A 21,683-nucleotide genomic window follows, 5' to 3' on the forward strand; every position below is an offset into this window, starting at 1 on the left:
TTTAGAAATAGCAACTTTTCAGATTCGTTTTACCGTTATGTATATATATGATTTTATTTATTACATTTATATACCGCCCCATAGCTGAAGCTCTCTGGGCGGTTTACAAAAGTTAAAAACAGTGAACATTTAAAAAGTATATGAAATTTAAACCATCAGAAACATAAACAGTATAAAAACAACAGTGTATATATATATATAAAACATACTGATTTGGTTATACTGTTAGTTTTACCCTACCCTGTGCCTGTTTGCATTCTCTTCCCCTCCTTATTGTTTTACTATGATTTTATTAGATTGTAAGCCTATGCGGCAGGGCCTTGCTATTTACTGTTTTACTCTGTACAGCACCATGTACATTGATGGTGCTATATAAATAAATAAATAAATAAATATAATAATAATAATAATAATAATAATAATAATAATAGAAACACATCAGAGCTAGATAATTATGAAATTATTGTGAGGTGAACTATTTCCAGTTTAATAGGTTAATCATTTCATACTTGGACAACTTTTCTGCAGTACTTTATTGGAAAGAGAAAAATAATCTTACAGAAACCTGTCGAGCAGCATGGCATTGTGAGTGGATTAATGGAATTCATTTACCAAAAAATTTAAACGGATGCTACATAATTAAAAAAAAAACTAATCCTTATTTCATGATAAAGGATTTCACCTTGAGTATGTTACATTCAGTCTTTATGAATTTAAAAAAGCTATAAAGACTGATTTCTTCTGGCACCTTTGGACTAGAATGTATCTGAAATAGAAAACTCTCTTTAGATAGATTTTTCCTCAAAAAGCATTTTATTTAAAAAATCCAATTTAAATTTAAAAAAAAAACATTTTTTATTTTATTTTTAAAAAATCTACCCTGCTACCATGGTACCATTTCCACCTCCCCAATAATCACAATGCCAATAATAACAATAATATTTCTTACCCACCTCACCCTGTGGATCGAGGTGAAGAACAACAGTGAATACAAAAATACTATAAAATACATCAAGCAGATTAAAAAAAATATCAAACTAATACATGATTAAAATACATCTTCACATTCAACTGGATAGGCCTGCCGGAAGAGATCAGTCTTTATAGTTTTTTTTAAACTCATGAAGACTGAATGTAACATACTCAAGGTGAGATTCACTTGGGCTCCCTCCCCTTATAAAGTGGGCCTGATGTTCCTCCCCTAAGAGTGGGCGGAAAACCCGAACCTGGTTCCTGTGGGGTTGGAGGGACCCACTTGGAGGTCTAACTGGCTAGCACCAGCGCTGGCTTCATTTCAGCACCAAGTTAAAACATGGCTTTTTATCAAAGCCTTTGGCCTTAGCTAGTCCTAAGGTTTATCCCGGGATTGTCCCGGGGTCATCCCTGTGCATCTAAATGACACACACGGGATCCTGGGAACAGGCAGGGATGACCCCGGTATGATCCCGGGGAAAAACTTAGGTCTTGCTAAGGCCTAAGAGGGCTAAATTCTCCATGGTTGCACATAGTTTTAACACTTTTTATTACTTAAAGAAAAAGTTCTACTGGTTTTAATTTGTTAACGATGAAATACTTTTTTTTTTTTTAGCTGTGTATAGTATTTCTGTTTCCGTTGTTCTGACTGTATCTGTACGCCGCCCTGAGATCCCAGTGATATCTTGAGGGATACAAATATAAATAAATAATAATAATAATAATAATTAATAAATGTAGGTCACAGATTAGTTCCACTATTTTACCCTGTGTGGCTCTGAGATCATAAAGCTGCTTCACGGGGAGGGGAAAAAACCAAACAGATCTAAGGGCCTTGCTAGACCTACCTGATAATCTGGTGGCGAGTTGGGACGAGGCCGCGCTGCAGCTAGTGCAGGCCGTCGCCCCTAGCTAGACGTCACACGCAACGGGGTAAGGGAAAGCCCAGTCGTGTTGGCCATTTTTTTCTTTAATTAAAGGGCCATGTGCGCAGGAGCGCACCAACGAAAAGGTAAGGCTTTTTTAAAAAAAATAAAGGGTTCCCCGCTCCCCCTGCCCCCGATTCCCCCCCCCACAATGTATGATGCCACCCCTGCCCGCTCGCTCGGCCGTCCTCCCCCCGCTCGCCATGTCCACCCCCCACTCACTCGGCCGTCCCCGATCTCCTTGCCCTGGCTCCGTTCTTCTTCCCCCCACTTCCGCCATGTCTGATCCCCACCCCACTCACGCGCCATGCCCGCCCGATCACCCACCCGCCATGTCCGATGCCCCCTCCGTGCCCCCCCATCCGTGACGTTCCCCCCCTTGGCTCCGCTCTTCCCCCCCCATCTCTACTGCCGTGTCCGCTTCCCCCCCCCCGGCCCCCATCTCCCCCCCTGTGATGTCCCCCCCCCCGGCCCGATGGGCACAGTGCTTGGCTTCTCCCGGCTACTCGCGAGTAAGCGAGCAGCCAGGAAAAGCCACGGAAGTAGCTAGACCTTCCGCAGCCCTGGGCTCAGCCCGGGGTTGCGGAAAAGCCGGGCCACAAGCAGATCCGGTTATCCCGGGTCAAGGGAGGATTGAGCCCGGCCTGACCCCGGGACCCCCTGTGCGTCGTCTGCATGCACAGCAGGGAGCCCGGGCCTCGCACCGGACGGCCAAATAGTCCAACGCATAGTCAAGCCTTTTTATTCTCTTCAGTATTTTAACAGTTTATAAATTAATTTTTAACTTCGCTCTTTTAAATTTGTATTTCTGCACCGCTGCTGATTTTATCCTGGTTGTGCTTTTATATTGTGTTTTATATCATGTTTTTTATACTGTTTGTTTTATACTTTGAATGGTTTGACTTTTTGTGAACCGCCCCGAGAGCTTCGGCTATTGGGCGGTATAAGAATGCAACAAATAAAAAAATAATATTTTATCATGAATTTCTTAAGTTAAATAACTTGCAACCTGATTTATTTATTGCATTTCTATACCGCCCAATAGCCGAAGCAGAACCCTTCAGTAGCTTCCACCGCAAGAGAGTACACAGCACACACGCAAACAGAGGGAAGGAAGGAGCTGTAATCCACCAGAGCAACATAGACTGTGGGTGGGTGGTGAGAGAGAAATCCCACAAGATGCTTTAGCAGTCCTCAGTCCCATAAAAGTCTTCTTTTCCCATAAGAAACGCTGAAGAGAGATCCTTTTGCTGGTGCTGCAGTTTGAGCCTCTGATCTATAAAATTCTGTGGCGATTCTCACACTGCTTGCTGGGCTGACTGAAGAATCCCCCCCTCCATAGGTGAAGATATGGAAGCATCTTCAGCGCCCGTTTGAGACCAGTCCTGAGTATTAAGTTGGCCTCGGCTGTATCTAATCCATGCACCTCTCCATTTTAATTCCTGCAGACGAATCCTCGCCTGAAGAGAGAAGTTGGCAGCAAAGGAAGGAGACCTTTTGAGTCCTGGTGGGAGCCAGAGATGGAGAAGACAGTGAAGATGGAAGAGCAGAACTTTGCTGGCCCTGAAGCAGGAAAAGGCCCCCGTATCATCCAGGAAGGGAGCAGTGCAAAGCTCTGGGAAAGAAGAGTGCAGGAGAACCAGCCTGGGAGCAACACCAGCTCAGACGTGGAGCGCCATCACTTTAGGGAGTTCCGCTACAAGGAAGGTGAGGGACCCCGGGAGGTTTGCAGCCGACTCCACCGCCTTTGCCATCAGTGGCTGAAGCCAGAAAGACTCACAAAAGCTCAGATGCTGGACCTGGTGGTCCTGGAGCAGTTCTTGGCCGTCCTGCCCCCGGAGATGGAGAGCTGGGTCAGAGAATGCGGAGCGGAGACCAGTTCCCAGGCGGTGGCCCTGGCAGAAGGCTTCCTCCTGAGTCAGGCAGTGGACAAAGAGCAGGTGAGAGCATTTCATTCTGAGAACTCCAAGGGACTGTGTTCTTAACCCAACTTGATTTTGCTGGTCCTCTAAGGAAGGGATGCCCCAATTTCCATCCCCACCACCCAACTGAGTATAGTTGTATGTAAGGTGTAGAGCAGGCCCTCCTTGGAGGATCTTCAAAGGAAAATATGCAACATGTTCCTATGATCAGCCTCGCAGGGGCTGATTAGATTAACATCTTTTCGTGGTGAATTGGTTGAAAGCATCATTAAAGGTAAAATGTAGCAGGAGAAGCCATGCTGAAAAAGAATCGGCATGGCTTCCTTAAAGGTCGGTCCGGCCTTACTAACCGTTTAGAGTACTTTGAGAGTGTCAATAAACCTATAGAAAGGGGTGATCCAGTAGACATTCTTGACTTGGACTTCCAAAAGGCTTTTGACAAAGGCCGTTATGAAAAAAAGGGGGGGAAAGCACCACGAAAAGGCTATAGAAATAAGAGAGCGACGAGCTCTGGTGCTATGAAATGTCAAAAAGTTTCTTTATTTTTCTTATCCCAAATATAAAAAAAGTGTTCTAAAAGCTTTAAACCAAACTTGTACAACGGTCAACGATTCGGATCTATGGATCCTTCGTCAGGAACTGTACAACGAAATAAGTTACTCATCTAAGTAATTATAAATTTGAAAGCTTATAGATTTATTTATTTTTTACAGGATTACAGTCGTATTCCTCTCCGTAGGCAGTCAAACTCCGTCAACGTGGCTTCCTTAAAGGTAGGTCCTGCTGTACTAAGCTTTTAGAGTTCTTTGAGAGTGTCAATAGAAAGGGGTGATCCAGTAGGCGTTATTTACTAGGACTTCCAAAAGGCTTTTGAGAAAGGCCCTCAACAAAGGCTCCTGAACAAACTTAGCAGTTGTGAAATAAGAAGTCAAGGGTCAGTAATGGGTTCAAAAACAGAAAGCAGAGAGGAGGAACAAATGGTCAATTCTCCCAATGGAGGGATGTACATCGTGGGGTCCCACAGGGATCTGTATTGGGACCAATGCTTTTCAGCTTGTTCATAAATGATCTGGAATTAGGAGTGAGCAGTGAAGTGACCAAGTCTGCTGACGACACTGAAATTATTTAAGGTGCTTAAAGCACAAAGTGATAGTGAGGAGCTCTAAAGGGATCTCTCCAAGTTGGGAGAATGAAGGTCTGAGTGACAAATGCGGTTCAAAGTAAGCAAATGTAAAGCAATGCAAAGGGGAGACATGACGGAGGTGCACCAAATGATGCCTGGTGTGGAGAATGTGGACAGGGAGACATTTTTCTCCCTCTCCCAAAATACTAGAACCCAATGGGGTCATCCCATGAAGCTGATTGGTGGGAGATTCGGGACCAATAAAAGGAAGGACGTCTTCAAACAGCGCAGAGTTAAATTGTGGAACTCACTGCCACAAGATGTAGTGATGACCACCGATTTGGATGGCTTTAAAAGGGGGTTGGATGAATTCCTGGAGGAGAAAGCTGTCTGTGGCTACGGGTCCTGATGGCTATGTGCTTCCTCCAGTATCAGAGGCAGTAAGCCTGCGTTCGCCAGTATGGAATTCGCTACCACAAGACATAGTGATGGCAGATTCCCCCCGACACGAGAGGAATAGCATTCGTAGGCACCAAACTGCTGAGCATACCGTAGAAAATGCTGGGTGTCTGGGAATGTCTGGGAGGTTCTGTCTTTCCTCCTGGCTGGATTTTGGAGAGTGTTCAAGCACTTTGCTTATGCCAGCATTGAGCTATTTGCCCCCAAACGCACATCCTTATGAGCTCGCCTGACAAAGACGCAAAGGAGTGTGTGCTCTGGGGCTCGGACCATAGATCATCTTTAGAAGGAACTCTGAATGCAAACTAATATGAAAACACAGCCCTTGGCCTTGACCTGACCCATTTCTCTCCTTCCCTAATCCCTCTTCTCTGTCTGGGATCCTCCCTCCTGTTCCAGGTGCAGGGGAAGTTTGCCAAAGCATGCGCAGATTTCCCTGAGGCAGAGAAGGCTACGCTGGGCACCACACAGAGGCCGATGTTCAGGTGGATCTTGCAGAAGGGTGACGGAGGACCCTCCTCACTGGGTAAGGATTCGTGGGACATATTTCCCTGTGGTCCCCTTCCCTCGATTATGCCTGAGGTGCTTTCATGTTCTCCTTGAGCCTGGTTTGGGGTGGGGGAGAGAGACTCTTTCTTTTGATATTCTAAAGAGAAATGAGGTTTAATATTGTGGACGGATGTTGATTAAACTAAAACAGGGAAAATGCATTTGGTTAAGAACTATACCTTAACGTCCCACCTTCTTTGCCTTCCTCACAGGGAGCGGAAAAGCCTGCGGAGAACGTAAACTGATACTGAACACGGTAATGGACTGGATGAGGGCTAATAAACTGAAACTCAATCCAGACAAGACGGAGGTACTATTAGCGGGTGGTTCATCTGTCCGGCGAGGTGATGTTTGCCCTGTCCTGGACAGGGTTGCACTCCCCCTAAAGGATCGGGTACGTATTTTGGGGGTGCTCTTGGATCCAGAACTGCCACTTGAGGCACAGGTGAACTCAGTGGCAAAGAACACCTTTTACCAGCTTAGGCTGATATACCAACTGCGCCCTTATCTGGACGGAGACAGCCTAGCTACAGTTATCCATGCTCTGATAACCTCTCGTTTGGATTACTGCAATGCGTTATACGCATGCTTTTGAAAACGGTCTGGAAACTTCAACTGGTACAAAATAGGGCAGCACATTTACTAACAGGGACTGGCCGACGAGACCACATCTCTCCAGTCCTTTTCCAGCTTCATTGGCTGCCAGTCCAGGTTCGGGCCTGATTAAAAGTGCTGGTATTAACATTTAAAGCCCTAAACGGCTTGGGACCAGGCTATCTGAAGGAACGCCTCCTCCAGTATGTACCTGCCCGGACCCTAAGGTCATCCTCAGGGGTCCTTCTTCGTGAGCCCCTGCCAAAGGAAGTGAGGCAGGTGGCTACCAGGAGGAGGGCCTTCTCTGCTGTGGCACCCCAGCTGTGGAATGAGCTCCCTAAGGAGGTTCGCTTGGCACCTACATTATATGCTTTTAGACGCCAGGTGAGAAGACCTTTTTACTCTCCCAGCATTTTAACAGTCTATAAATACATTTTAACTTAGTTTTTAAATTTGTAAATTTTGCATTCCTGCTGTTTTTATCTGGTTGAGCTTTTATATTGTATTTTATATTACGGTTTTATACCGTTGTTTTATACTTTGAATGTTTTTAATTTTTGTGAACCGCCCCGAGAGCTCTGGCTATTGGGCGGTATAGAAATGTAGTAAATAAATAAATGCTGTGGGATCCCTCAAGGCCTCCTTTGCTTTGTGGTCGAGCGGAAGCGGTTTCTGTGCAGCCAGAGCAGGTAAGGGAGTCCTGGGGGCCTCCGTCCCCTGCACGTCTCTTTGGTCCTGGAAGAATCTCACCCTTTGCACCGTTCCAAGATGGCAGCTCGGAAGGCCTTGAAGGAAAGGAAAACCTGGAGGAAAACCTCCAACCACCTCACTTTCGTTATCTTCATGGATGGCAACATTATGATCTCTTCTTCTTTCAGGGTCCGGTGACCTTTGAGGAGGTGGCCGTGCATTTCTCGGAGGAGGAGTGGGCTCTGCTGGACCCAGGCCAAAGGACTCTGCACCAGGAAGTCATGGAGGAGAATCGTGGGATCCTGGCCTCTCTAGGTAAGGAATGGGACCCCTCTGGGTAAGGCTCCCTCTTTGCCTTCCTGACAGGTCCTAGAAGGTCGAATTGCAGCTCTTCGCTTGTGTTAGTGTGTTGTTGAGGTCAACAGTGCCTGGGCGACTTTCCTGGGGTATTTCAGTCCAGAGAAAGCTCCCCAGGCGAGGTACATAAAGCCTGGAAGTATAGATGAAGCACTCACGTCCTCTCCAACCTTTACTTGTGGGTCTTCTTATAGCCTCTATGAGGCATGGATGCTTCTTTTGACTTTGGGAACATCAGGATGTCCCTCCAGTTGGGGCTTCCCACCTCTAAGACCTCTGCTCTTGGCATCTGATCTGCAATTGCCTTATTAATTTGAATTTAGAACAAGGTGTAAAAGCAGCCAATACGGCCCAGGAGCAGACTGGTGCTTCTTGTTCCAAACCTCCTCCTTCCCCCTTCATTCCATCCCAGCTGCCTTCCCCTGTGCAGGTGTTACAAGATCCGGCCAACCATCCCTTGACATTTTTCGGTCTGTTTTGAACCTCTGCATGTTACACTTGTGTTGAAGGGACTCCACTGGCTGCCTGTTTGCTACTGAGCCAAATTAAGGTTGTAGCTAATATATGAAGCCCTAAAGCAACTTGGGAGCTGGTTAGCTGAGTCTGCCTCCTCCCCTGAAGACCCATTCAGTTCTAGCGGTCACCTGGTGGTGCCTTTGAGGTTGGATTGTTTAGATGGGTGGTGCCCATTGCATGGAATAATCTATCCCCTGAGATGCACCGACAGTTCTGTTTAATGCACATGATGAAGCCACATCTGGTCCTGGACACTTGGACTTGTGCCCTCAGGATTTGGGTATCCTCCTCCTTGGTTGCACGTCCCTCTTTATACCGTACTTCGCCCGGAAACTAATTGGCAGCTAGTGAAGAGATTTTAAAACTGGTGTAATGTGGTCCCCCCTAGGTGTACCGGTGACCAGCCTGGCTGCCATATTTTGAACTAGTTGAAGTTTCCGGACTAGGCACAAAGTTCGCCCTATGTAGAGCGTATTTCAGACGTCGAGCCTCGAAGTTACCAGCGCGTGCATGACTGTCTTTAGGTCTTCGAACTCTATGAAGGGTCGCAGCTGGTGTATCAGCCGAAGCTGATAGTAGGCACTCCTGGCTGTCACATCTATCTGGGCTGTCATTTGGAGCGACGGATCCAGAAGCCACCCCCAAGCTGCAGACACAATCTTTCAGGGGGAGTGTAACCCCATCCAGAACTGGCTGACACACCAGTCTATCCCTTGAGACTAGACATGCACCAACAATTCTGTTTTATGTGCATGTTGAAGGCACAACTGGTGCAGAACACGTGCCCTCAGTATTTAAGTTTTCAGGTTCTCCCATCCCTCTTTTAACCTTTTTCCTTCAAAATTTTCAACACTGGCATCTCACCCAACCCTCCTCGGAGTGTTTTGAAGTTGGCTTCCCAAAAGTCCAATGTACATGTCAACTAAGATTAGTTTTCGGAGCCTTCACAACCAAGGATTTGAAACTGAACATGTTCAAGGTTCCTGGCGCTTTGACGTTACCTACCAGTTCTTCCCTGTGAGTTATGATTTTGGTTCTTTCAGCTTTTTAGCCGAGTTAGAGTAGCAGAAGACTGAAATTCTCCATTACTACAATGACTTGCGTATGTGAACATCGTATCGCCACTTCCAAGAAAGCATCATCCATGTGGGTGGATTCCTGCATTGAGCAGGGGGTTGGACTTGATGGCCTTATAGGCCCCTTCCAACTCTCAGTCAGGAATACCTCTGGGTAATACCAAGATAGCACCACAGAAGGTGTCCAAAGCCCTTGAGACATCAAAAAGAAGCAACAAGGTTGAACTCTCACTTTTCAGTTCCCAGGTAAATAATCAGCGAGGATCAACTGGCAGATTTTTAAATGCATTTTGGTTTTAAAGTGTTTTATGTTATTCATTTATGGCTTGAGCTACTTTGAAAGATTTATTTTACACAAATGAAAGTGCTGTGTGGCACTCTAGTTCTCAGTTCTGTTGATCATCAGAGGATATTTAAGATGGCCTTGTTCAGACCACATGCTAAACCATGCTCCTTAATCACAAGATGGTTAAGGGAATGCATTAACCTTAATTCATTCCCTTAAACATTTTGTGGTTAACCAGCATAGTTTAGCATGTTGTCTGAACCAGGCCTATGTTTTGAAGGATCAGCCTCTACAACCAAATATGTTTTTATCCTGTTAATCAGATCAGCAAACCATTTGGTTTGTTCCCTGATTTCAGGAAGATTTCTCTTTTTATTCTTGCAGGTGATCACAGGGAGAGCAAGGAAAATGGAATAAATCAGAGAAGGAAAACTGAAACTGAAGAGAAGTGGGGAATCAAATCTATGTCTTTTGAAGTGTCAGACGTCCGTGAAATTCCAATTACAGAAGAACCAAGTAAAAGGAACATTTACAATGGGAAGACACAATGGACAATCTCTCGGGATATAAAGGCTCAGAAGATTCACCTGCCTAAATGTCAACCATTTCACACAGAAGAGAAAAGATTTCAGTCCTTGGAGCGCGAGAAGCAATTCAGTTGCAACTCAGAACTGAACTTGCCTCAAAGTATTCACTCAGGGGAGAAGCCCTATGAGTGCTCAGAGTGTGGAAAGAAATTTGCTCGCAGGACACACGTGAAGCGACATGAAAGAATTCACTCAGGGGAGAAGCCCTATGAATGCTTGGAGTGCGGAAAGAGGTTTGCACGCGGGTCAAGCATTATACGACATCAAAGAATTCATTCTGGTGAGAAGCCCTATAAATGTTCAGAGTGTGGAAAGCGCTTCAATCGGAGCTGGAATCTTAGGTTACATCAAATGACTCACACGGATGAGACGTACCATGAATGCCTAGAGTGTGGAAAGAGCTTTGTTCGAAGCAGGTACCTTAAGGAGCATCAAAGAATTCATTTACTGAAGAAGCCCTATGAATGCCTAGAGTGCGGAAAGGGCTTCCGTTGGAGTTCTCATCTTAAGTCGCATCAACTAATTCACACGGGTAATAAGCCCTATGAATGCCTGGAGTGTGGAAAGAGCTTTCCTCAGAGTACAAACCTTAGGAACCATCAAAGAATTCACACAGGTGAGAAGCCCTATGAATGCCTGGAGTGCGGAAAGGGCTTTGCTCACAACAGTTACCTTAAGGAGCATCAAAGATTTCATTTACTTAAGAAGCCCTATGAATGCCTACTGTGCGGAAAGAACTTTACTCATGGTGCAAGCCTTAGGAGACATAAAAGAATTCACACAGGTGAGAAGCCCCATCAATGCCTGGAGTGTGGAAAGGGCTTTGTTCAGAGCACACACCTTAAGCGACATAGAAGAGTTCACACAAAGGAGAAGCCGTAAAAGTCCTCAAGAGTTTGGAAACCAATTCTGTCCCCGTTTGCACCTTCCCTCTCGTTAAACGTTCCATTCAGGTGAGAAGCGTTATAAATACTTGGTGTGTGGAAAGAGCTTTCGTCGGAGCACGACGAATCTTCAAAGAATTCACTCAAGAGTAAAGCTTTTTCAGTGCTCTGAGTGTGGAGTCCAGGACATACTCTTGATTTTGTTTTTGCTCCAAGTTGTGAGATGAGCAGTCTGAAGATTGGATGGGGTGTCCAAGTTTTCTGCCTCCATTGTGTCCTTGACTAGCCATCCAGTGGAGCTCTTCTAGATGGTCATAGTCAGATCTTTTTCTGGTGAGATTTGAACTCAGCGTATTACTTTCTCCCTACAGGGGTGGAGGTCCTAAATCAGCCTTAGTCGCCCTGACGAGAGAATGACAGGTGGAGTGCAGCCGTGTTAATTCTACTGCATGTCTCCTCGGATTTTGATACCATCAACCATGGTTCCCTCCTGGATCGACTCCGTGGGATGGGCATCGGAGGCTCTGTGCAACAATGGTCTCGGTGCTACTTATGGGGCTGATTTCAGAGAATTGACTTGGGGTGGTTATTCCTCAGCCCCTTGGCAATTGAACCATGTGGTTCTGCAGGGTACCAGCCTGTGATGGGCTGGATGAGGGCCAAGGTGCTGGGTCCAGGAGGTTGTAACTTCCTCCCTGAGAGACGGAGTGGTGCCGACCTCTTATAAAAGTGGCCATTCCTGAAAAAGCCTGGAGGATGTTAACAGTTATAGTGTCCCCTTCCTTGGCAAGGTGCTGAAGCAGTTGGATGCAGGAGAACTCCGTTGTTGTTTATTCGTTCACTCGCTTCCGACTCTTTGTGACTTCATGGACCAGCCCACGCCAGAGCTTTCTGTCGGCTGTCGCCACCCCTAGCTCCCCCAAGGTCAAACTCTAGGCACTCTAGAACTCTAGGCACTCTTGAATGAAATGGATTATTTTGATCCATTTCAGTTGGGCTTGAGGCCTGGTTTTTGAATGGAACAGCCTTAGTTGCCCTGTGGGAAGACCTTTGCCAGGAGATGGACAGGGGGAGTGCAACCCTATTGTTTCTCCTGGGTCTCTCGGTGTCTTTTGATACCATCAACCACGGTATCCTTGTGGATAGGTTGTCTGGACTGGGAGTTGGAGTGTTTCCGCTCCTCCTTGGAAGGCCGATTTCTGACGGTGATGCTCTGTGCCCTGGCACCTGGCCCGTGGGGTTCCACAGGGCTCCATTTCACCAAACCCAGGTGAGGCAGTGGCTGTTCTGAATCAGTGCCTGGGCATGGTAATGGACTGGATGAGGGCCAACAAAGTGAGACTCAAGGCTACCCAACCAGGTGAAGTTCAGCCTGTTCTGGAGGGGGTTGCAGTCCCCCTAAAGCTTCAGGTCCGTAGTTTGGGGATCCAGAACTGTCACTTGAGGCACAGGTGGACTCTATAGCACTGAGCACCTTTTATCAGCTTAGGCTGATATACCAACTGCACCCTTATCTGGACAGAGAGAGCCTAGCTACAGTGATCCATGCTCTGATAACCTCTTGTCTGGATTACTGCAATGCGTTATACGTGGGGCTGCCTTTGAAAATGGTCCGGAAACTTCAACTGGTACAAAACAGGGCTGCAAGATTGTTAACTGGGAATGGTCAATGAGACCACATCACACCAGTCCTTTTCCAGCTGCACTGTCTACTAGTCCAGATCCGGGCCTGATTCAAAGTGCTAATATTAACATTCAAAGCCCTAAATGGCTTAGGGACGGGTTACTTGAAGGAACGCCTCCTCCCATATGTACCTGCCTGCACCCTAAGATCATCGTCTGGGGTCCTTCTTCACGAGCCCCTGCCAAAGGAAGTGAGGGAGGTGGCTACTAGGAGGAGGGCCTTTTCTGCTGTGGCAGCCTGGCTGTGGAATGAGCTCCTTGAGAGATTCACGTGGCACCCCTTCCTATGAAGAGAGACTGAAAGAACTGGGCATGTTTAGCCTGGAGAAGAGAAGATTGAGGGGAGACATGAGAGCACTCTTCAAATACTTAAAAGGTTGTCGCAGAGAGGAGGGCCAGGATCTCTTCTTGATCCTCCCAGAGTGCAGGACATGGAATAACGGGCTCAAGTTAAAGGAAGCCAGATTCCAGATGGACATCAGGAAAAACTTCCTGACTGTTAGAGCAGTACGACAATGGAATCAGTTGCCTGGTGAGGTTGTGGGCTCTCCCACACTAGAGGCCTTCAAGAGGCAGCTGGACAACCGTCTGTCAGGGATGCTTTAGGGTGGATTCCTGCATTGAGCAGGAGGTTGGACTTGATGGCCTTGTAGGCCCCTTCCAACTCTGCTATTCTACGATTCTATGTTTGCATGATGTGAGAAGACCTTGAGCCAATTGCCCTGTCATGGTAAGACCTGTAGGGAACTGTCCTTTGATATGAAACGGGTCCATCGAGTAGCCTTTACCCGGCTTAGATTCGAGCTGATGGACACAGCAATGTTACAGGGTAGATTCCAAGTTATTCCATCGAAATATGTGGCAATCCTGAAATAGAAGACTTCGCCCAGTATTTACTTGAACGTTGTTTATATTCAAAATGTGGAGAACACTACCTATCTATGTTTTTAATACGCATGAGAAACTGGACAGTGAAGGATAAATTGTCCTTTCTCTTCCGTGGTTCTAATTATTTTGTGACCCAGAGGGTTGGGTTTTATTAACTGTCAGTCATATGAACTGTATATCGTTTTATAATCTCAAATCATAAATTAAAGATTATGTGATTTTTTGAAGTGGCTACTAGCAGGAGGGCCTTCCCTGCTGTGGCACCCCGGCTGTGGAATGAGCTCCCCAGAGAGGTTCACTTAGCCGCCTACATTGTTTTCCTTCTGTTGCCAGCTGAAGACCTTTTTATTTTCTCAGTATTCTAACACCTAATTTAATGTAAATTTAAACTCTGCTGTTTTAATCTCATATTTTAACCTATATCAATCAATTTTTGCTGTGTGGTTTTATCCTAGTCGTGCTTTTTATATTGTATTTTGTGTTTGTGTTTTTAAATTGTTGGTTGTTTTATTATGCTCTTCGTGGTTTTAATTTTTGTGAACCACCCAGAGAGCTTTGGCTTTTGGGCGGTATAGAAATTAAATAAATAAATAAATAAATAAAAATGATTCAATAAAGTTATTCATTCATTCATTCTGTAGGGAACGCAATGAAAAAACTTGTCAAACGGAATGAAAAACATAGCCTTCATCACACGACACCACATCTGGTCACTAATGTACAGTAGTTGCCAAAATCGTGGACACGTTTTGAAATTTTCATGCTGATAGAAAATGTTCTGTTTCACGAAATTCCAAAGTTTATATATCAATTGAAAGAGAATTGAATGCTGAATTCAATACAAAAAAACAGAATGCAAACATTGGCAGTACAAAAAAAAAGTTATGCTTACTGTAGTCTTAAAGAAACACAGGTGTGATTGAGTGAAGACGCGGATTGGAATTGCAAACCCTACTGGCCAATCACAGTCCTTGTTCTGGGGACTAATCACATGGCAGTTAGGGCTATGCACAGGCCCCCCGAACCGGTTCGGGTCAATTGGACCTTCCCCAATCTAGTCCGGATCCCGAGCAAGATCTATAGGTCCGGATTGATATTCGGCCCCCTTACCTGGCTACGCCATCCGCTGCCCTAGGCCTGGGTGTCAGTTGAAGTCGCCGCCCGGACTGCATTAATAGAAGTACAGCTTCCAAATCCTATTCTATGATTCTGTGTTCCAACTCCATTGTTGTATTACTGTGGGCTCCCATGGCATTGAGTAAAAGACAGTTTCCCCACCCTTCAGTTGGCTTTCTTAAAGTCCAATCTCCATGCCCAGTGAGCTTCCACTTCCAACTAGACAGCAGGACAAGCTGCTGAAAAAACAGTAAAACTGAATTCGGAACATAAAATACATTGTTAAAACATCTAAAAACACCCTAAAATTCCACTGGAAAGGCCTGCTGGAACAGATTAGTCTTGATACCTGATCGAGGCAGGGAACAGTAAATACAAAATACATAAAACTGAATTAAGAACATAAAATACATTGTCAAAACATCTAAAAACACCCTAAAATTCCACTGGATAGGCCTGCCGAAAGAGATCAGTCTTGATAGCTTTCTTAAATGCTAATAGTCTGTCAAGTTGATGAGTCTCCTCCGGCAAGCTATTCCACAGTCTGGGAGCAGCAGAAGAGAAGGTCGTAGAATAGTAGAGTTGGAAGGGGCCTATAAGGCCATCGAGTCCAATCCCCTGCTCAATGCAGGAATCCACCCTAAAGCATACCTGACGGATGGTTTTCCAGCTGCCTCTTGAAGGCCTCCACTCTGGGACAGTCCACGAACTCCCTAGGTCACTGGTTCCATTGTCGTACTGCTCTAACAGTCAGGAATACCCCTGGGTAATACCAAGATAGCACCACAGAAGGTGTCCAAAGCCCGGACATCCAAAAGAAGCAACAGGGTTGAACTCCCACTTTTCAGTTCCCAGGTAAATAATCAGCAAGGATCAACTGGCAGATTTTTAAATGCATTTTGGTTTTAAAGTGTTTAACGTTGTTCATTTATGGCTTGAGCTACTTTGAAAGAGTTATTTTATACAAATGAAAGCGCTGTGTGCCACTCTAGTTCTCAGTTCTATTGATCATCAAAGGATATTTAAGATGGTCTGGTTCAGACAACACACTAAACCATGCTCCTTTACCACAAAATGGTTCAGGGGATGCATTAACCTTAATTCATTCCCTTAAACATTTTGTGGTTAACCAGCATAGTTTAGCATGTTGTCTGAACCAGGCCTATGTTTTGAAGGATCAGCCTCTACAACCAAATATTTTTTTATCCTGTTAATCAGATCAGCAAACCATTTGGTTTGTTCCCTGATTTCAGGAAGATTTCTCTTTTTATTCTTGCAGGTGATCACAGGGAGAGCAAGGAAAATGGAATAAATCAGAGAAGGAAAACTGAAACTGAAGAGAAGTGGGGAATCAAATCTATTTCTTTTGAAGGGTCAGACGTCCGTGAAATTCCAATAACAGAAGAACCAAGTAAAAGGAACATTTACAATGGGAAGACACAGTGGAAAATCTCTCGGGATATAAAGGCTCAGAAGTTTCACCTTACCAAATGTCAACCATTTCACACAGAAGAGAAAAGATTTCAGTCCTTGGAGTGTGAGAAGCAATTCAGTTGCAACTCAGAACTTAACTTGCCTCAAAGTATTCACTCAGGGGAGAAGCCCTATGAATGCTCAGAATGTCTAAAGAAATTTGCTTACAACTCACAACTTCGGAGACATCAAATAATTCACACAGGTGAGAAGCCCTATGAATGCCTAGAGTGTGGAAAGAGCTTTGCTCACAGCAGTTACCTTAAGGAGCATCGAAGAATTCATTCACTGGAGAAGCCCTATGAATGCCTAGTGTGCGGAAGGAACTTTTCTCATGGCACAAGCCTTAGGAGACATAAAAGAATTCACACAGGTGAGAAGCCCCATCAATGCCTGGAGTGTGGAAAGGGCTTTGTTCAGAGCACACAACTTAAGCGACATAGAAGAGTTCACACAAAGGAGAAGCCGTAAAAGTGCTCAAGAGTTTGGATACCAATTCCGTCCCCGTTTGCACCTTCCCTCTCGTTAAACGTTCCATTCAGGTGAGAAGCGTTATGAATGCTTGGTGTGTGGAAAGCGCTTTCGTCGGAGCACACGCTGTAACTTGCATCAAAGAATTCACTCAGGAGCAAAGCTTTTTCAGTGCTCTGAGTGTGGAGTCCAGGACATACTCTTGATTTTGTTTTTGCTCCAAGTTGTGAGAAGGGCAGTCTGAAGATTGGATGGGGGTGTCCAAGTTTTCTGCCTCCGTTGTGTCCTTGACCAGCCATCCAGCGGAGCTCTTCTAGATGGTCATAGTCAGATCTTTTTCTGGTGAGATTTGAACTCAGGGTATTACTTCCTTCCAACAGGGGTTGAGGTCTGAAATCTGCCTTAGTCGCCCTGATGAGAGACTGAGAGGCGGAGTGCAGGCATGTTAATTCTACTGCATTTCTCCTCGGATTTTGATACCATCGACCAAACCCAGGTGAGGCAGTGGCTGTTCTGAATCAGTGCCTGGGCATGGTAATGGACTGGATGAGGGGCAACAAAGTGAGACTCAAGGCTACCCAACCAGGTGAAGTTCACCCTTATCTGGACAGAGAGAGCCTAGCTACAGTGATCCATGCTCTCATACCTCTCGTCTAGATTACTGCAATGCGTTATACGTGGGGCTGCCTTTGAAAACGGTCCGGAAACTTCAGCTGGTACAAAACGGGGCTGCAAGATTGTTAACTGGGAATGGTCAATGAGACCACATCACGCCAGTCCTTTTCCAGCTGCACTGTCTACTAGTCCAGATCCGGGCCTGATTCAAAGTGCTAATATTAACATTCAAAGCCCTAAATGGCCTAGGGATGGGTTACTTGAAGGAACGCCTCCCATATGTACCTGCCTGATTCCTAAAATCATTCTCTGTGAGCCCCTGTCAAAGGAAGTGAGGCAGGGGGCTACCAAGAGGAGGGCCTTTTCTGCTGTGGCACCCTGGCTGTGGAATGAGCTCCCTTCAGAGATTCGCCTGGCACCTATGTTGTACCCCTTCCCATGTGAGGTGAAGAACTTTTTATTTTTTTGTCCCAGTATTTTGACCTTTTACACTCCTAGGCTTTTAATTTTGCTGTTTTTTTAAAAAAATTAAATCTCTGCACTGCTGCTCATTTTTATTATGTTTTATTATTAATTTATTTATTTATTTATTTATTTATTACATTTTTATACCGCCCAATAGCCGAAGCTCTCTGGGCGGTTCACAAAATGCTCTTCATGGTTTTAATTTTTGTGAACCGTCCAGAGAGCTTTGGCTTTTGGGCGGTATAGAAATGAAATAAATAAATAAAAATTATTCAATAAAGTTATTCATTCATTCTGTAGGGAACTCGATGAAAAAACTTGTCAAACGGAATGAAAAACATAGCCTTCATCACACGACACCACACCTGGTCACTAATGTACAGTAGTTGCCAAAATCGTGGACACGTTTTGAAATTTTCATGCTGATAGAAAATGTTCTGTTTCATGAAATTCCAAAGTTTATATATCAATTGAAAGAGAATTGAATGCTAAATTCAATACAAAAAAAAAACCAGAATGCAAACATTGGCAGTACAAAAAAAGAGTTATGCTTACTGTAGTCTTAAAGAAACACAGGTGTGATTGAGTGAAGACGTGGATTGGAATTGTAAACCCTACTGGCCAATCACAGTCCTTGTTCTGGGGACTAATCACATGGCAGTTAGGGCTGTGCACAGGGCCCCTGAACCGGTTCGGGTCAATCGGACCTCCCCCGATCCGGATCCAGAGCAAGATCTGTAGGTCCGGATTGATATTCGGCCCCCTTACCTGGCTACGCCATCCGCTGCCTTAGGCCTGGGCGTCAGTTGAAGCTGCCGCCCGGACTGCATTAATAGAAGTATAGCTTCCAAATCCCGTGAGGTCCTGGTTCCTCTCTATTCGGCTCTGGTTAGGCCTCATCTAGAGTATTGCGTCCAGTTCTGGGCTCCACAGTTCAAGAAGGACGAGGACAAGCTGGAGCGTGTTCAGAGGAGGGCAACCAGGATGATCAGGGGTCTGGAAACAAAGCCCTATGAAGAGAGACTGAAAGAACTGGGCATGTTTAGCCTGGAGAAGAGAAGATTGAAGGGAGACATGAGAGCACTCTTCAAACACTTAAAAGGCTGTCACAAAGAGGAGGGCCAGGATCTCTTCTTGATCCTCCCAGAGTGCAGGACACAGAATAATGGGCTCAAGTTAAAGGAAGCCAGATTCAAGCTGGACATCAGGAAAAACTTCTTGACTGTTAGAGCAGTACGGCAATGGAACCAGTTACCTAGCGAGGTTGTGGGCTCTCCCAGTCTGGAGGCCTTCAAGAGGCAGCTGGACAACCATCTGTCAGGGATGCTTTCGGGTGGATTTCTGCTTTGAACAGGGGGTTGGACTCGATGGCCTTGTAGGCCCCTTCCAATCTGACTATTCTATGAGGTCTTTTTCTTGTTTGGTTTTTCCCTCCTTGCAGGGCATAGTTGAACTATGGAACTGGGTACGGCAAAGTGTAGTGATGGCCACCAATTGGGATGGCTTTAAAAGGGGGTTGGACACATTGCTGGAAGAGAAGGCTACCAATGGTTACTACTCCTGATGGCTATGTGCTACCTCCAGTTAGGGTGACCATATGAAAAGGAGGACAGGGCTCCTGTATTAGGGTGACCATATGAAAAAGAGGACCGGGCTCCTGTATCTTTTAAAGTTGTATTGAAAAGGGAATTTCAGCAGGTGTCATTATATATGAAGAACCTGGTGAAATTCCCTTTTCATCACCACAGTTAAAGCTGCCCTCTTTAAAATCTGGTCACTCTAGTATAGCTCCTGCAGCTTTAACTGCTGTGATGAAGAGGGAATTTCACCAGGTTCTCCATATATCCAAATGACACCTGCTGAAATTCCCTTTTCCATGCAACAGTACAGGAGCCCGGTCCTCCTTTTCATAGGGTCACCCTACCTCCAGTATCAGAGTCCTATATACCCCAGTTGCTGGGGGACATGGGCAGGAGGGTGCAGTTGCACCCGTGTCCTGCTTGTGGGTCAACTGCTTGTGTGAACAGAGTGCTGGACTCGAGGGACCCTTGATCTGATCCGGCCTCAGGGCTCTTCTGATGTTCTCAGGTGCACACAAACGGGAGCAGCGTTACTGCTTGCTTCGAGGGTGATAATACCGCCTTGCGCATGAACGGGGACAGGGCAGAGACCACTTCTGAAGCCATGGATTGGACAGATAGAAATGGCCGAGGGAGGCAGGCAGTGAAGGAGAGGAGAATTTGGGGGGGAGGGGAGAAGAATCATGCCAAGGGAGGGGGGAAGGGAGAGAGGCTGCCCCAGAGGGGGAGGGCAGAGGCTGTGCAATGCTGCGGACATCCCATAATATCCCTCCATGCTCTACCTACTAGTGCACGTGGAAGGCTGCGCTGTGCGCCCAAAGGGAGACCAGGAGCCCCCGGACTCTTTTGTGTTGAGTCCATCTAAGCGTTAAAGAGGGCGAGAGGGGGCTGGGTCCTAGAGCAAAGGCTGGATGAGGCCCCTCTTTCCCGCCCCACACTTCCCCCCTCCCACCCCATTGCAAAGGAGCCTGGGATTCTCCCCATGCCATGCGTGCGTCCTGTGTGCATCTGCAGCCAGGTAAGTGCAAAAGGCGGGGGGGGGTGTCGGTTGGCGGGGGAGATAGAGGGAGCCCCCCAGGGGACTGACCCACCTGGGGTCCCTCCAGGACACCCCCACCTTCCACCCCTCCCCATAATTAGGGGATCCTTGAAGGGAAGAGTCTGGGAGGGACACAAGAGGAAAGATTCTGGGTGGGGAGAAGGAATAGCCCATCAGTTAGGAAAAAGCTCTTATGGTGCCATTTCTGCATTGCATTTTATTTTGTTATCTCTCCCCTGTTTTAAACTCAGTGAATAACTACCAAGCAGGGTGGATTTGATTTAAATCAATTCGGTTTAAATCACGGTTTACACCACTACTCAGAAAGACTGGATTTAATCATGTGACTCCCCTCCCCTTTCCCCAAAGTGCCCTCTTCTCCTTCGCTACATTTCACACAACTCAAGAGTTACTAAAAATTCCTTCTTGCTTTTGTTGTTTATTCGCTTCCGACTCTTCGCGACCTCATGGACCAGCCCACGCCAGAGCTTTCTGTCGGCCATGGCACTTGTATCTTTAACAGTTGCATAGTAAAGGGAATTTCAGCAGGTGTCATTTGTATATATGGAGAACCTGGAGAAATCCCACAAGATGCTTTAGAAGTCCTCAGTCCCATAAAAGTCTTCTTTTCCCATAAGAAACGCTGAAGAGAGATCCTTTTGCTGGTGCTGCAGTTTGAGCCTCTGATCTATAAAATTCTTCTTTTTATTTATTTATTTATATATATAGCACCATCAATGTACATGGTGCTGTACAGAGTAAAACAATAAAATAGCAAAACCCTGCCGCATAGGCTTACATTCTAATAAAATCATAATAAAACAATAAGAAGGGGAAGAGAATGCACCAAACAGGCACAGGGTAGAGTAAAACTAACAGTATAAAAGTCAGAACAAAATCAAGTTTTAAAAGCTTGAGAAAAAAGAAAGGTTTTTAGCTGAGCTTTAAAAGCTGCGATTGAACTTGTAGTTCTCAAATGTTCTGGAAGAGTGTTCCAGGCGTAAGGGGCAGCAGAAGAAAATGGATGAAGCCGAGCAAGGGAAGTAGAGACCCTTGGGCAGGTGAGAAACATGGCATTAGAGAAGCGAAGAGCATGAGCGGGGCAATAGTGTGAGATGAGAGAGGAGAGATAGGAAGGAGCTAGACAGTGAAAAGCTTTGTAGGTCAATAGGAGAAGTTTATATTGGATTCTGAGGTGAATTGGAAGCCAATGAAGAGATTTCAGAAGTGGAGTAACATGGTCAGAGCGGCGAGCCAAGAAGATGATCTTAGCAGCAGAGTGGCGATTCTCACGCTGCTCGCTGGGCTGACTGAAGAATCCCCCCCTCCATAGGTGAAGACATGGAAGCATCTTCAGCGCCCGTTTGAGACCAGTCCTGAGTATTAAGTTGGCCTCGGCTGTATCTAATCCA

The 21,683-nt window shown here is 45.8% G+C and overlaps 2 protein-coding genes and 1 pseudogene across 3 annotated transcripts in view; 2 read left to right on the plus strand and 1 right to left on the minus strand.

Annotated features, from left to right (window-relative positions):
- LOC134396281 (zinc finger protein 420-like) overlaps positions 1 to 21,683 on the minus strand; it is a 918,719-nt gene that overhangs the window by 88,316 nt on the left and 808,720 nt on the right. The window lies entirely within an intron of this gene.
- Positions 1 to 21,683, plus strand: part of LOC134396491 (zinc finger protein 345-like) — a 204,703-nt gene that overhangs the window by 70,770 nt on the left and 112,250 nt on the right. The window lies entirely within an intron of this gene.
- The window catches only part of LOC134396979 (zinc finger protein 883-like), a 63,160-nt pseudogene that overhangs the window by 33,504 nt on the left and 7,973 nt on the right, over positions 1 to 21,683 (plus strand).

This window comes from Elgaria multicarinata, chromosome 3 (genome assembly GCF_023053635.1).
Source record: "Elgaria multicarinata webbii isolate HBS135686 ecotype San Diego chromosome 3, rElgMul1.1.pri, whole genome shotgun sequence".
NCBI lineage: Eukaryota > Metazoa > Chordata > Lepidosauria > Squamata > Anguidae > Elgaria > Elgaria multicarinata.